We start from the raw sequence: 15,198 nt of genomic DNA, 5'->3' as shown, positions 1-15,198 counted from the left end.
TTTACACACACACACACACACATCGTTACCCTTTTCCACCCTTCTCGGCATCAAATTTGGCTGGGTTACGGATGAAGACCAAGTGATAGAAGAGCTTGTAACCTTCCACAGTGGGGAAAGTAATTCTCACACCAAATTGCTCTCACCTTGTTTTTCCCGACAGGCTGTAAGATATATTGAATACTAGAGTAACGAAATGTTGCTTTCCAGTTATATACTTGTACTTACATTTCATCACCAGCTCGTGTGACTGTGAGAGTCAGCGTCTATGAAAAAATATTGTAGATCAAATTTCCGTGATAGTAATTCTTTCCTGCCACATAAGATTCCTGATAATCCAAAACGTGGAAACTAAAAGCTTAGAATCTAGAATACATGTAAACAATATAACTATTACCCGTCCCCAGTCCTTCTCCCTTTACCCTCCTCCTTCTCTCCCTCCGTCCCCAGTCCTTCTCCCTTTACCCTCCTCCTTCTCTCCCTCCGTCCCCAGTCCTTCTCCCTTTACCCTCCTCCTTCTCTCCCTCCGTCTCCAGTCCCTCTCCCTTCACCTCCCTCCGTCCCCACAGCCTCCCTTCACTCCTCCTTCTCTCCTCCGTCTCCAGTTCCTCTCCCTTCACCCTCGCCCCCCCCCCTTTAAAGAAAAATAGATAGAAAACACGAATCGTGAAAACAACGTAAGGCATCATTCCCTGTATATCATAATTACCGTCTTGCAGTATTTGTACCTTACGATGTGGCTTTCTTTCTTAATTGATGGCAGGCAAGGGATCAGGTGAAGATTAGGCACCCCACCTTCACCTGATAATTAAGCACCCTAACGTTAACCTAACCTAACCTAACCAAACACCCCTCCCAGGTAGCGTTAGGGTGTTTAATCATCAGGTGTAATAAATAAGCTAGGGTGTCTACTCATCAGGTGATCCGACAAAAGGGAAGGTGATTTATATCCTGGTATAGTATGAAGGCAGAGACACAAGACTTACCCCCTTACATGCAGACGAAGCTTATGAAATTCATACCAGCGCCTCGCATTCTTCCCCCGTCACCTTCACAACTTCTCTCCAGACCTGACACTCTCAACCACCAGAGCTCTGTTTTTATTTTCCTTCTCTGAGGGAGATTTTTCTTTTCTTGGTTTTCTTGGCTATTCTGTGTTTATAGTAATTTTCCTTTTGTTTTCATCAAGCAACTCCGTGTAATGGTTGAGGTTGAGGCTGAGGTGCGAGTATAGATGTTTATAGATATTTGAGTTAGTTTACTCTTATTCTGAATGGTTATGAGAACTCATTAATTGCCAGTAAGAGCTGGTCTTTATTTCATGAAGTCTTTTTTTATTTAGTGTGGTCTTTAACTTGTGTGTGTGTGTGTGTGTGTGTGTGTGTGTGTGTGTGTGTGTGTGTGTGTGTGTGTGTGTGTGTGTGTGTGTGTGTGTGTGTGTGTGTGTGTGTGTGTGTGTGTGTGTGTGTGTGTGTGTGTGTGTGTATTAAATCCCAAAATATTTTAATGGCTGGAAGGTGTTGGTAAAGACGCTGCTGAGTTTGTTTGTGTATAGATATTTTTCATCTATGGAAGTTTTTAAACACAAACACAGGCACAGATACCTATATACACAGACACACAAGCAAACATCTATGCACAACACGGGCTTACATACAGTACACTCATTTCCTCTAGAACACACGGACCTACACACACATGAACATGGGGTACACAAACAAAGAAATGCGCAATATTTGTCACTGTACACACACACACACACACACACACACAAACAAAACACAAATATAAGCAAACACATAAAACAAAGATCGTTCGAATGATGCAAACATTATCATTACTTATTACTCACAACGACGGGGTGCTTAAGGTATTTAATGGAGGTCGGTTTTAATACGGATTTATCTGTTTGTTTACATAGAGGGGTCTTGTTTTTGGCTGGGCGTCTGGATAAAAACTGGTAATCGGGTTATGATGGTTCGATTAGGCGTTTACAATGATGGAGTTCCTATTTGTAAACAACGGGGAGGGAAGTCGACCACCATACCATATTTATGTACAATCCCCTTCACTTGTGCGTTTACAGGGGCTCATCATATAAACATTCCACAAATCATTATCATTCAGCTATTTTTTTTAATATTGTTTTAATATGATTCGTAGTATGTTTTCTATTGCCTTTTTCCATCTTTCGCGTATAAACAAGCACAGGGTTGCCACACTGCACAAAACCTTACGAGCCCCTGTAAACGCACTAGTGAAGGGGAATGTACTTGTGAAGAGATAAGGATTCATATCGCAGCTATATAGAGTGACAATAGGTCAGTTGGGTTGGATTAATTTATTGAAGTTCTGTATTCATATACCTGGAATACTCCCAGAAGTATGAAGCTCTGATGAACAAGAATCACATGGAAACATTGTATATAGAGAGTAAAATATTACGTGTGAGGTCAAATGGACTAAATTGGTTTCCTGAAGAGCTGTGCTTATTTATGTACTTGTAACGTTGGTGTTTATATAGAGATATGAAGAGGAGTGACTGAACATAGGGGAGAAAACTGACTGTAATACGTCAAGTACAGTCACCCACAAAAGTCCTGTCGCGTCTCTTGTTCTATATCCTCGAAATTCCGACTCGTGAACCCGAAACACTGATACATTATTCTATCCATTAAATGCTTCAGATTCACGAGTTTGAGTCTAGGGGTTAATGGTTCAGGAGGAGAGGCGACGGAACTGTTGTGGATGACTGTTCCTGATACGAGTTAATTATTTCGAAATAATTTTTCGGAGAACTGAGGTCACCAATCAGGATCGCAGCCATTTTGATAGAGCTCTGAAGAGATGTTAATTAACTTACTGGAAATAAATGAACAAATTAAGTTAGTGATAAGAGATAAAATATTTTCACTAAGACATAATTAAATAAAGTAAGGAGTTGACTTACGTAGAATTTAACTAAGAGAATTTAAATAGAGAAGATAACTAAATATGTCTGGTTACTGATAAGAAATTACTTATAGTATATTAAGGCTTAAAACTTCCTTAAAACCAATTGACTTTTCCAATATCTATAATGGAATCACCTGAAGATTAGTCTCCCACCTGGCTGGGAGGAATTGTGTGTGTGTGTGTGTGTGTGTGTGTGTGTGTGTGTGTGTGTGTGTGTGTGTGTGTGTGTGTGTGTGTGTGTGTGTGAGTGTGTGTGTGTGTGTGTGTGTGTGAGTGTGTGTGTGTGTGTGTGTGTGCGTGAGTGTGTGTGTGTGTGTGTGTGTGTGTGTGTGTGTGTGTGTGTGTGTGTGAGGAGTGTGTGTGTGTGTGTGTGTGTGTGCGCGGAGGTGAGTGTGTGTGTGTGAGTGTGTGTGTGTGTGTGTGTGAGGTGTGTGTGTGTGTGTGTGTGTGTGTGTGTGTGTGTGTGTGTCGATGTTGCTACAGTGAGAGCCTAAACTTTGATCGTTCCGGCACCCTGGTGGAGGGTGTACCAGTGGTGTCGGGTTCATTCACACATTTTCTTGGTCAGGTTTGTTTGGGGAAGTTGTGTGTGCCAGTTGAGGGGCCATACATCATACTCCGACCTGGGTTGGGTTCCTGGTGTATGACTCGGCTCAATCCACTCACATCCCAAAATATACTCGTATTTTGGATGTTGCACACACACACACACACACACACACACACACACACACACACACACTTAACTACTGCTATCATAAGAACCTTACATTGGTATAACTAAAATTCACCATTAGAATGATCTCACCTGTGCACTGTTAAGATTTTTACGTTATAAATCTTAAATTACAAGAATTTCCTGGAAGCTCCTGGATAGTCGCAGTTTCTTAATATATCTTTTTCGGGGAAATCTTAACGGAAGTGAATTTACTTTTTAATGTAACGACGCCAAGCTCTTGGGGTCTTGCCAGATGTGATGTGGCTGCTTGTGGGGAGACACGAGCTTATGCTGACATGTTAGAACTGTAAATGCTCTCTGAACCACGCACAAATGTTTCTTTTCTCTGTGTCTCTCCAGGAATAAATTATTTCTTTCACCTTTGACGTTCTCTCTCTCTCTCTCGCTTTCTCTCAGAAGCTGGAAATAAATGGATTTCTTTCACCATTCACGTCCTCTCTCCTTCCTCTCTCTTTTTTGCTTTCATTTTCTTTCACATTGGTCCTTTTCACCATGGACTGGAACCATACAAAGAAAACGAATTTATTCCCGAAAGCAAAGACAGACTCAGTGAAAAGACTATGATGGGACTGCTCGTGCTCCCCTCAGTGATATAATGGGTGGCTGGCAAAAGGATATTACTCTTTTATTTTGGAAGATTGTATTTTTTATTTTTTTATTTGGGTGTTTATTTTTTTCTGTATTTGTATATAGTTTTAGTTTCATTTTTGTTGTTGTTTTTATTTTTATTATTATTATTAGTATTAGTTTTATTTTTTGTGATATATCCGATGGGAGGAGAGAAGAGGGGTAATGACCTAGAAAGTTAAATACGGTAGAGAAGAAAAAATATCTCCTTAGGGTACTGGTAGGGAGAGGGAGGGGAGAAGGAGGAGGAAAAGAAAGAAGAGGAGGAGGTGAAGAAGGAGGAGGAGACGGAGAAGGAGGACTAGGGGGAGAAGAAGAAAGAGGAATGAAGGACAATGAAGAAGAAGAAGAAGGAGGAGGAGAAGGGAGAGATGAAGGAGGTAGAGGAGTGGAAAATAACAAGAGTGAGTGTGAGATGTTAGGGGTTGGCTGGTGACTCTCTCTTTCTCTCTCTCTCTCTCTCTCTCTCTCTCAGTTGTATGTTCTCTTTCTTTCCTCTAACTTTAACCATCTATCTATAATTCTCCTTCTTTCTCTCTCTTTTTATCACAATTAATTTTTTCACTCCTTTAGTATTTATCCATCAACCTATTGTTCATTCTTTTTCTATTTACCATTATCCTTTTTCTCCTTTCTCTCTATCTATCTGGTTATAACTCTAAGTCTTCTTTAACGGGTCTATACCTCCTCCTCTTCCTCTTCCACAATTATATATTTATTTTTGAATTACAGTCTCACACCTTCATTAATTAGCGTTGATTAAGTTAACCTGGTGTAATATGCGTGGAATTCAACGCTTCTTGTGTGTCTTACGGCAGTCTTCTCTCTGTGTATGTCACCTGACTCTCACCTGTGTATCAGTGTTGTTGTTGTTGTTGTTTGAGAAGAGGAAGAAGATTTTTTTTTCGGAGGATTGGTAATAACCGCCGGGAAACGTTTGGAATGGAGGGCTGTGGTCGCTAACCCTCAGATATGAAGTTGGTTCTTTGATTGATTGAGTTTGCTACCTGGTCAACACTTCGCCCGCAATTCCTTGCCAGCTAGACGGAAAGGGGCTAGACAGAAGGAAGGAAACAAGTTGACGGTAAGAAATCGGAAATGTGGTTTGGACGGAACACACCAACATACCACAGTTAGCTTTCCTTAATCGGACATGTTGGCTGTAAAGTGGAGGCTGTGGTTGCCAAGACTCGTCAACCGTGAACCCACTAGTGGTTTATGGCTTGCAAACCCCGCGATAACCTGGCTTATATTACCATGGGAAGCGCTATGTGTCTATTTTATATATAAACCGAGTCGCTTCCACCCTAAAGTTTCTCCTGCTAAGTTTACTGCGAGAGATTGTCATATACTGCAAAGGTTTTATACTGTACGAATATATCAATGATTCTGTGCTTATAGATTACTGTTGTTATAAGTTACTGTTGTTGTTACTAGTTACTGTTGCTGTTACTAATTACTGGTGTTGTTGACTTGTTGTTATAAATTACTGCTGTTCTTATAAATTGTTTTCGTTGTTATAAGTTCTTGTTGTTGTTGTTGTTGTTGTTGTTGTTGTTATAAATTACTTTTCTTATAAGGTAATGTTGTTGTTGTTGTTGTTGTTGTTGATTACTTTTCTTTTAAGGTACTGTTGTTGTTGTTGTTGTTGTAAATTACTGTTGTTGCTATAAATTACCGTTGTCGTTGTTATAAGTCGCTGTTGTTGTTATCCTTTACCGTACATTCTTAAGTCTTCCACACGCACTGTATCTCGTCCCAAGCCACGCCATTATACCTTCACAACAACACCGGTAAATAATTTGCATACCAATGATGTTTACCTCAACAATATTTCATCAACAGGATTTTATTTATTTTTTTTACTAATTCTCAATTTTTTCCATCATGAATATATCTGTGTTATATTTTCCCTTGCGTGATGTCGTTAGTAACTGGGTATTTGTGTGCACATGTTTATCATCAAATCAAAATAATCTTTTATCTCAGAGGGAAAAAAAACGAGAAGAACTGTCTTTTGTCTGCGTGTTAAATATTTTACTAACAGTGATGACATAGGGACAATATTTTAAATACTTACTGTATGAAAAAAAAAAATAATAATAATAATAATAATAATAATAATAATAATAATAATAATAATAATAATAATAATAATAATATTAATAATCTATAATCTTCTAGTTTAGCCCCCCAAAAAAATCAATTTTATCCAAACAAAATCTGGTCTAGTAAAAAAAAAAATGAAAATGAAAACCAAAGCCTGTACAACTGTTTTGTAAATAGATGCCTCTGACCTTTTGTGAGTAACTACTGTAGTACTTATTAATGGCCTGGTATCATCCGAAGATATCACCCTCCCCCCTCCCCCAGCTTTTTTCATCTTATAATTAAACACCTTAACTCTACCAAGGGATATTAGGTTAGGTTAGGTTAGATTTGGTTATGTTATGGTAGGTTAAGTTATTTTAAGCTCAGGTAGGTTAGATTAGGTTTGGACTATTGTAATAACTTGTCCGCAAATATTACCCAGACAACTTCAAGTTATATAATTATACTGTATATATGCCACACGTCACTCCAATACGTGTTGTCAAGTTGGTAAAGTTCACCTTACTGAATTTTTTACTTTCATGACTGTTCTAGGGAGGCGTTGGGCGAGAGGAGGGGGGGTGGGTAATGGATTATATATATGTTAGCGTGTTGTCATCAATATTTCACACCAATTTAGGGCAATTATTAATACGTTGGCTTTGAAATATGTTCGCTTTTACATCACAAATGGGAGACGAGCCGTAAAATTCTGATTCATGCTTTACAGTTGTTTATTTATTTATTTTTTTAATTGTATATTTCATACCAGATGTGCTCTGACATTTGTTTACTGGTTTATATCAGGAGACATATAAAACATAAACATCTGATTAGAGGTGTTATTAGCACGGTGCTGTTTGGATTATTTCAACTCTTTATGGCAACAGAGGTGAGATACTGCAGGTGTTCATATCTTTGAGAGTCATGTGTTAAATCATGTTAGTATCTTCCTGTCCGCTGTAGGTGGTACGATGGATCAGCGTCGAGAGTATATCTGTAGAAACAAGGCGATTATATAGTCGACAGAGCATCACAAACAATTAGATCAATATATGAATCACCCATATAATATATACACGTATATGAACACAACAGAAACACTATAGGTTGATAGAACTCTGTGTGTGTGTGTGTGTGTGTGTGTGTGTGTGTGTGTGTGACCTTATTAATCCCCTGAGTACGATACCATCCCCTTGAGTACATAATTAGGTCATTGAGTAAGATAGCTTAACACTTTGAGTATTTTGACTTAACCCTTAAAGTTCAAACGACTTGATCCCATGAGTAGGAGGTTTTAACTTTCTAAATATGATGACGTTGTACTCAGGAGGTTAAGTCAACATACTCGAGGGGTTAACGCTATCACTTGTAAGGCAATGTTCCTCTTATGTGAAGGAGTGTAAATAACATTATAACACACACACACACACACACACACACACACACACACACTGACACACACACACACACACACACACACACACACACACACACACACACACACACACTATTCAGAACAGTGGCTGTGTTTACCCGTAGACTTATTCAATATGAACATTACCCCGGTGTTTTAAAGATGCATTAGACTCTAAAGGTTGGCAAAGTGCTCAGCGTGTGTTGATATCCTGTGTTTGTTGTGTTTTGTTTTCTAAATTTGGCCGTAAATACAATAACACTCTCTGGTGAGTTTATATCGAAGTCAACCATCGTTGTTTTAGTTTTCTCTTAAAAGGAATGAATTTAAAGGCGTGAATCTTGTTAAATGTTCTCTTGAGCATTTGACTACATTTAATATTAATAAGCAATTGAATCAGGTGTATTTGTTATCGTGATTAGAGTTACCGCTGACTCGTGTCCTTTCATCGATGGTATCTGGTGTTTGAGCTTAATTAATTATTTGTGTTTGAAGACCTCGATAGGCTGTACATCTCAGGTGTTCCTTTAGTCCATGTATTTTACCTGTACATCTCAGGTGTTCCTTCAGTCCATATATTTTACCTGTACATCTCAGGTGTTCCTTCAGTCCATATATTTTACCTGTACATCTCAGGTGTTCCTTCAGTCCATATCTTTTTCCTGTACATCTCAGGTGTTCCTACAGTCCATATATTTTACCTGTACATCTCAGGTGTTCCTTCAGTCCATATCTTTTTCCTGTACATCTCAGGTGTTCCTTCAGTCCATATCTTTTTCCTGTACATCTCAGGTGTTCCTTCAGTCCATATCTTTTTCCTGTACATCTTACTTGTTTACTAAATAGAGTCCAATTATTTTTATCCTTAGTTAAATCACCTACACCCATGTTTTAATTTTATACTGCAATGATTCTTAAACTAGGATTAATTTTATGAGCTGGAATGAATACTAAGCCAACTTTTACCCGGTAATATCTATTCATCTCTCTCCTGGTCTTTAGTACAGTAACTGCTATCTAATAATTGCCCAGACTTAGAGTACGTGATTATTGCATTAGTTAATATAGAGAAGTAATGTATTGTACCATGGCAGTCACACTAATGTTATTTTACTTGGGATCACCTGATGAATCTCCACCCCAGCTTATAACACCTTAAGTTAACTCTATTTGGGGAGATGAGGTTAGGTTAGGGTAGGTTAGGTTGTATAAGAGGTAGGTTAGTTAGGTTAGCTTAAGTTAGGTTAATCTTTAGGTGAAGTAAGCTGGGGTGGAGATCCTTCAAGTGATCACTCAACTTTAGTACAGGTCGATTTCAATTCCTTTCCCTCGTGGTCATTCCTCTTCGTCTATTTCTGTTCCTTCACGTCCTCATTGTAAACTATAAATAGATATTATTGCCAAACTTTGTACTGGACGACATTACACTTTAATTAAATGTTCTCATATTGGCTCGTCTTAACTTACCGCCTGCATGTGTCACCTTAACTTGCCACCCTCCATGTGTCACCTTAACTTGCTGCCCTCCTTGTGTTACATTAAATTGCCACCCTCCATGTATCACCTTAACTTACCGCCCTCCATGTGTCACCTTAACTTGCCACCCTCCATGTGTCACCTTAACTTGCCGCCCTCCTTGTGTTACCTTAACTTGCCACCCTCCATGTGTCACTTTAACTGGCCACCCTCCATGTGTCACCCTAACTTGCCCTCCTTCATGTGTCACTTTAACTGGCCACCCTCCATGTGTCACCCTAACTTTACAGGCAGGTCAGTTAGTGAGACAGGCAGACACCAAAACCACGCCTCTACTCTATATTGCAGCTCTTCTCTCTCGGCTACCTTTACCCTGCAGTATGTCAGCGCCACACACTTGCATCCTAGCCATTTTTTCCTCGCCGTTTAATGTTTCAGTAAGTCACACACATATTCTTTCTTGGAATACTAAAAAAATAAAAATCTGAAAAAGTGTATTTAATGCAGTCAGGTGACCTTTAAACTGCAATTGACGTAATTGGTGTATAACAGTGATTATAACAAATTGACACACACACACATATGTATATATATATATATATATATATATATATATATATATATATATATATATATATATATATATATATATATATATATATATATATATATATATATATGTGTGTGTGTGTGTGTGTGTGTGTGTGTGTGTACTGTACAAAGGCCGTATTTGGGTGGTAGAGTTCACTTCACAATTGAGTGTGTGTCGCGGTATTTTTGAGAGGGGAGCCTCGCCTGGCCGCCGCTGCTGGTGTAATATTCTCGCACCTACACGTTCATTTGTTTCACTTGGTTATTGCCACTGAGGGGCCCCGATGGCTGACCCAGGGGGAAGAGTTTATACTGTTTCTCCCTCGAGTGTCACCGGGGTCTACCAGTCCTGACATTCAATTTCTTTGCCAGCATAAGAGAAGGGAGAGCCTGACAGACACTCGTAAAGATTTATTGTATATTATATTTGTTAAATTTATATTAAATTAACGGATGTCTTACATTGATTTACTACTAATTAATAATATTTAATAAAGCCTTTAATTTTTCCAAACTGCATTAAGAGTTCACATTTAAATAAGAAGTTTCCTCGCTGGATGACAATGTTTGCCACTTTCCTTCCACACAATGAAGGTTCCTTCCTAACTATGCTTCCTTTATATTGAGAAAATCGTGAAGCTACTGTACCATTTACAAGTAAAATCGTTGGAATTTAAGCCGACTCATAATTTTTCTTTATCATTATATAACGATTTCTGAGACCAGTTGTCGACCTTCTGTTTCCTGAGGCAATAATTAATAACAACGTAGTAGAAGATAAATGTAAAAATAACTTTACTTTTAGACAGTCGTGATACAGTGGGTCACTCCCGTGGGCTGAACCCTATAGCGGCACCAGTGTTATTTGTGAATCCCTGTGACTTATTCCTGAGAGGGGAGGGCGGGGCGGGGCTGACCACATAACTTATCTCGCTGGCGGCTGTCTCATTCATTGACGTGTTAGTTACAAGATGAATAAATGAGAATGAAGGAATGAGAACTTTATCAAATGTCATGGCTGTATGTGTGTCATCGTCCATATTTGTTTTCTTGTGAGTCAGTCATGATATGTAGACACAACTGTCGTGTGTGTAGTGACTCTTGAATTTGTTGCTCTTGTTAAAAGTAGATAAGTGAGTTAGTCGAAGCTTCAACAACCGGTGTAAAATATTGTGAGAAATAAACAAGACAAACTGCTGAAACTTCACGTCTGACAAATTCAGTGTTGAAGAGCGTTAATTTCTATTCACACAGCATGAATAAATCTCCGCCATTATTGTTATAAGTCCTAAGTTGGGCTACACAACCCTGGCAATATCTATACTCCCAACATTTTGCAATTCTACACAGCAATACAACAACGTTCACGATTTTCCACCGACATCATCAGTCACTGAGAACAAAATCCAACAATAAAGCATGGGTGGAGGCGAGCAAAACCTGAATCTACATTTTACTGTCTCGATCAGAAAAGGATTCAACAATTGTACTCGTATTTATTCATTTTGTTTACATTTTTACACCATTAGAATCACTGTTTTGTTTTAATATTTTTCAATTGATGTATCCGGAGCCAGAGCAACACGGGAAATACGCTGTTTAGTCTAAAACCATTCTTTAATTTGAGAATAAAATTGTAGTTTATACAAGATCTGATCTAAGTGGGATCCAAAGACTTATATAATTATTATTGAGGGTGAAAGTGTGTGTGTGTGTGTGTGACTTATTCCCTTCTAACACACTGCTCATTTTGTAAGTCAAAAGTGACCTTTGGAAGGAGCGATGTTCAATCCGCATCACAGTTATCAGCCGTGACGGTAATCACCTCCCATACACGACAGTGATCACCAGGTGCACGAGTTATACACATTAACACTTTTTAAGGTTTGAATTGAGTTATATATATATATATATATATATATATATATATATATATATATATATATATATATATATATATATATATATATATATATATATATATATATATATATATATATATATATATATATATATAACTCTGTTGTGGACACATTGTTGTATTGACAATAGTTTGTAAAGTGTGGAGCGACCACCCCTTAGGTTTTATCTAGTTAGACCTCCAGCTGTAGTGATGACATAACACAGTGCTAACCTGCCAGTATTATCAGAAATATCTCAGACGTTATCACAGGTATCACAACACTTATCCTAACGTGCGATTTTACTTTACAGTTCGGCTACAGGCACAACAAGATAATCGCATTACTGTATTATTGTTTCACGACTTCACTTCCGCTGGGGAGGAAATTTTCAATATTATATCTGTTTAGGTCGTCACAGGGTGGAGGTAGTCAGAAAGACACTCATATCATGGCCTGTCAACCTTTGTCCGGTAATAAAGAAATAGAGTCCAGTTGAGATAGGCGAGAAAACCACACTTGAAGAAGAATTTGAAAGTGTTACTTTTCTAGGAGGGAAGGAGGAGGGCTTGAATATTCTCCGTCACCTAGGTGCTCACTCCCGTCCCTTGGCCCCGAAATATCAGGCAAGCCAAAAAAAATAAATAAAACAACAACAACCCTCTCACTTCATTACATCCTGACTGCGTTTTTTAACTACCGGTCTGTCTTAATCCTTTGAGTACGCTAATTAAACACAATGATATAATTTTATTTGAGGAATAGGTGATGGTAGTCAGAGGATGGAACTCATTATACTCAAGGGGTTAAATCATCGTACCTAAGGGGTTAAATCATCGTACTTAAGGGTTTAAGCGTCATACTCAAGGGGCTTAAGATATCTCACTTATTGTACTCAGAAGGTTGGCATCGCCCTGAAAAGGTTAAAACGTCGAGGGTCTCTAAGCACCTGTGTGAGTAGGAAGTCTGGTGCCCGGTTACAACTTCCCTCGCCTACACCTCACACTTCTTCACTCTCCTCTCCCAACACACAGGGAGTCATTTACCAAGCGTACTGCACTGAATGTTGTCAATGTCGTCACACACTAAATCTATACTGCAAACATTAATTCATACAGTTATTACGATATTTTTCACCTTTCCATGAACGTTGGTGTAACTCGGTGGATAGCATTGTGTATATAAAGTTACACGTATAGGAGAACAAATATTTAGCGAATATAGAGTAAGGAGTCAGGTTCCGTTTATTTCAGTAATAGTCTATTTTCTGAGTATATACAGTTTATCGAGTTGTAGAATATAGATAAATCTCTTTCAACATATAAACAGGTGATGAAATATTACAGACAAAAGGTGCATCGTTTTATTTGCTTTACATGTCGAGCAATATATTTTTGTTGAACACTTTTGCTATTGAAAATTTACCTTTTTTTTGGTCATGGATAGTATTAAGACCCCAGTTGAAATAATTTGAAACTTTAAATGTCTGTGTGAAAAAATCTCTCATCACTACCAAAAAAAAAAGAATTCGTGAATTATCGTAAAACATTTCCTTTCAATATTTTAGAATTTTCATTAGTATTTTAGGTCATATAACTAGAAATAGTTAGAGAATAATCAGACGTACCTTAAATAATTCAATACACAAAAAAATATATTCTTGTGACATAGAAAAAATCAAGATAGTAAGTTTTTATATAGTTATCGAGTATAATGCAGCTAAAGAAGTGGCTTAATTATTGTATCTATACTCGCATGATAATATACAAAATAAAACATACTGGTTCACAAATATTGAAGAAACAACTTATAGCTACAGACTGAAGAGTTGTATTGTTGAAATTAAAGAAGATTAACATAAATGTGATAAAATTATGAAGAAAAAAGAAGTTTCTTCTTGCCATCAAACGTTTCGAAATAATTGTTATATAAAGACTGCTGTTACTGCTGCTATTACTACTACTACTACTACTACTACTACTACTACTACTACTACTACTACTACTACTACTACTAATAATAATAATAATAATAATAATAATAATAATAATAATAATAATAATAATAAAAGTGAACCTTGCGTCGAGGGCTTCAATCGGCCACTTATAAAACAAAACTTTTAATAAAGTGAGAGAGACAGGACAGCACCAAGACCCACATCCATTATTCAACAAAATTTCAATGGACTATTTCATAGCGTGTGTAAAGAAACTAAAGGACGCATTACACACACACACACACACAGATGGGGACACGATAGGAAGAATTATTTGTAAGAGAAACACACAAACCGTGTATCAATCCACCTCAAGCAGCTAATTCTCACAATATAAATCCACAAACGTAAACTAAAGCAGATAGAAACGAAAATGAATAATACGTTATTTCTCGTAATTCATAACAGAACCAACGTCCTCGTAATTGAATCAGTGTCCGCGCGTAACTCCATACATCGACGCCACACAAGTGCGTTCAATATTAACGAAGAGAGAGTAGAAATTATCAGAGCTCTCCATCATACGTCCAGCTGTACACCTCCACCTGTGTTACTGTTCCGTGGCGCGAGATGGTGTATTAGTGTGATTCTTGGTAACATTAATTTTATGTCTCAGAATATTTTACTGTTGAATGTTGTGGTAATGTAATATGTACTCGTATGTAGGATAAAGACTTAAGTGTTCCCTCTTGTGTTAATTGTTTATTTTTTATTATTATTTACATGTTTATCTCGTCTGTTGTATATTTATTTAGTTCACGTTTCTTTATTCTATATCAAGTAAGGGCTTCTCGTTTACTTCTATCAAACAACCATACAGTACACAGGCGTATGTAGCACCTGTGTATGTATACTCAACTAAAACGGTGTTAAAGGACAAAGGAATATCAAAATACAAGACACAAACACACACACACACACACACACACACACACACACACACACACACACACACACACACACACACACACACACACACACACACACACACACGAAACAATATTGGAAGTACTGTGAGTTCTTTATATACAAATAATGTTTATAGAAAGACGTCCATGAAAATTATTATTTCCTATGTGTATAATATGTATCAGTTCCCTATATGCTTGAGGCAATAACATGATGCTTTTACACTAGATAAGATGAAAGTTACTAGGTGGTATAAGGTAATATATATATATATATATAGATGAGAGAGTTATACTGTACAGGCTAAAGTTAATAAGAGCTGATGAAGCAGAACATCAACACTCGGGTAACCTGAAAAAGACTCGTCAAATATTAATCAAGAGAATGGTAGATGAGAACATGGAGGGTGGACGTTCAGCTTGCAGCGCTTAGTGATGTGTGTGAGACAAACAATATAGTGATGGAAATGATGTGGTAATTGATAAGTGTGTTTATT

Source organism: Homarus americanus, unplaced genomic scaffold, assembly GCF_018991925.1.
Source record: "Homarus americanus isolate GMGI-L3 unplaced genomic scaffold, GMGI_Hamer_2.0 scaffold27231, whole genome shotgun sequence".
In the NCBI taxonomy this organism is placed as follows: Eukaryota; Metazoa; Arthropoda; class Malacostraca; order Decapoda; family Nephropidae; genus Homarus; species Homarus americanus.
The sequence above is the reverse complement of the archived record's forward strand: the minus strand, read 5'-3'. Positions refer to the sequence as shown.